Raw genomic sequence first — 2563 nt, 5'->3', positions numbered from 1 at the left:
AACGGTGCGTATGAGTAATGCCCAATAGGGCATCCCATGCCGACGGCCCCATTCGCCATTCGCCACACTCTGGCAGCACGAGCGATTCTTTGTTCAGCGATTATGGTAATGAAGGGGCAACTGTGGTATGTTTTATGCAACGCTGGACTGATTTAGGCCTAAGTCCGCTCAGGCCGAGGGACTCAATCGACTCTTGTTATGCACGGCACGTCGCAGACCAATTGTATACATACCTATACCTATATACATGTATATATCTACAGAGAAATATAAATTAAAGAACACGCAACATAAAATAGGTCAACTTTCTGCAAACGAAGCGAAACGATAAATGATTCAATTAAAGTACGCAAAAAGTCAAACGAAGCAAGGAAGTTCTCATCGCAAAAGAAATTGCATAAAAAATCGAAGTGATTTTAATTGAGGTGACCAAAAGAGAAATTCAAAGAATCTGCAGTACGACACCCTAAGGCGTTTCGCATGCCTGCCACGCCCCCTAATGTCATAGACATCAATAAAGAGTTTGGCAAAGACAAAAAGCAATCGATGTAGCAGATCAAAGGAATGCAGCCCTGTATCCGATTCTCTAGACTGAAATGGGCGCAGCAATGCGGCCTCTAAATATAACCACATATTACTGGCACGTGGCATTTGCTTGGCATATTTATCATGCCATTTGCTGTTTGCCATTTGCCAGTTGGGCGGGCTGCAAAACACCAAAGTCAATGCCAATAGCAATGACAATGGCTCGATTGGAGCGCCTTGCCCCGCCCCTCCACCTGCCTCTACGGTGCGTGCCGAGCACAGTAGGCGCGCGAGCACAATTCAAGCCTTTCGTTGACTTGGAGAGTCACAGCTCCTGGGCCCCGTTGCCGGAAAACTTGGCACGTGCGATCAGCATGCGCAGGGCAAACAAAAGTGGAATTGATTGCGTGCCAGATGCTGAAAGGAAATGAGCCAGAGGCTTGGGCAAACCTCAGGCATAGGCTCACGGGCGGTGGGCGAAGGATGGAGGGCGTGGCAAAGTGAATGAATGAATTCCGTCGCTGTGCGAGTCAGTATAAATAAGTATATTGTAATTAAAATGACGACAGCAGCTGCTTTTAATAAACTGCCAAAACAAATGAAAACCGAAAAAATAAAATAAAATAAAGTTATTGTAACTTAGAGTGCATGACTAGAAGGTACCCTTGCAAGAGTCCTTGGAAGAAAATTAATATAAATATATATAGTAAGTAGTATATATACAAATTGAAATTGCTCAACTGAACTTTATAAATCCAACACACGAAGTCTAGTCCTAATATTTTTTATAAATTGACTTAAAATATCTCACAAATATTTACTAAATCCATATGTTCTTAAAAGTATTCGGCTTGAATGCAATTTAGGGCAAATAATAGTTGCACCAGCTTATACCCGATTGATTAATTTGTTTGGGTAATGGGTATAAAAAGAAGACATAAGCTTGATTGCGAATATTTGAGCGGATTGTCAGGGACTACACATAATTAACAGAGCAAAGAGTTGAGTTGCGGTAAGGAGGTGGCTGAAGGGTGCCGCAAGGGATTCCGGCACACACAAATACTCAAGTGAAAATGTGTCTGAAGCCTCAGACCAAAAGCAAAACAAAGCAGACAGAAGAAAGCAGACAGAAGCACGAAGAGAAGCTAAGGCAGCGTAATTTTTCATTATATGACCGAGGATGGAGCGCGGTCTGTGTTGTCTTGGCATGAAACGCAAACTGTTTACATTTGTTTCCCTTCAGCGGCGAGTGCCAGCGGCTGGGCGGGCAGCCAGCGGGCCACATGTTCATTATCTGCCGTCTGACAGGCAGACACGGCTGGGCAGGGGCAGTGGGGGCGGCAGCGTTGAGTAGTTAAGGTGTTATCGCCGTCAACAGAGCGAATCCGCATTGCGGCGCTTCAGGTACGGCTCATTAAATCATTCGGCAATCAGGGAGCAATGCTCAGCCCCTAAGCAACTTGGCGTTTTTATTGCGCCTCAATTTAGGGTCTGTCAATCACAGTTGAAGGCAAATTAAAATTTCAACTCCAGCCACCTTTCAACAGTTGTATCCCTTTTACCGAATGCCTGACACTCGAATTGCTAATCAAAACTGTGCTTATTAAACGAATATTAGTTGATGTTCTTACAGTTTGACAGCCCGAATGAATGAAAGCAATAAATTTGCATAAACATAAATCAGATTGAGAAATTCGACACTAACATAAGCGGAATAGTAAACGCTGGGGATTTCAGCATTTTACTTATAATGCTCCCAAATCGACATAATTCTGAATGAATGATTTATGTGTGCAGTTGGCAGCTTTATGGCACGCTGACTCCTCGACATATACCACTTTGCCATATAAATTTCCAATAATAATTCAAATGTAAAGCTCTATTTGCTACCCGTATACGGAAAATGCAAGCGTGTGCCACGTTCAGTTGCCAGTCTTGAATGAAACTGTGTCAATCCCTGTCTCGCTGTATGTGTGTGTGTGTGTGTGTGTGTCTTTGTGGGTGGGTGGATGTATATTGTCCGATTGTGAAATATTTC

The sequence above is a fragment of the Drosophila navojoa genome, chromosome 2 (genome assembly GCF_054131105.1).
Source record: "Drosophila navojoa isolate 15081-1374.11 chromosome 2, UAZ_NAV_1.0, whole genome shotgun sequence".
In the NCBI taxonomy this organism is placed as follows: domain Eukaryota; kingdom Metazoa; phylum Arthropoda; class Insecta; order Diptera; family Drosophilidae; genus Drosophila; species Drosophila navojoa.
This window is presented reverse-complemented; position numbering follows the sequence as displayed.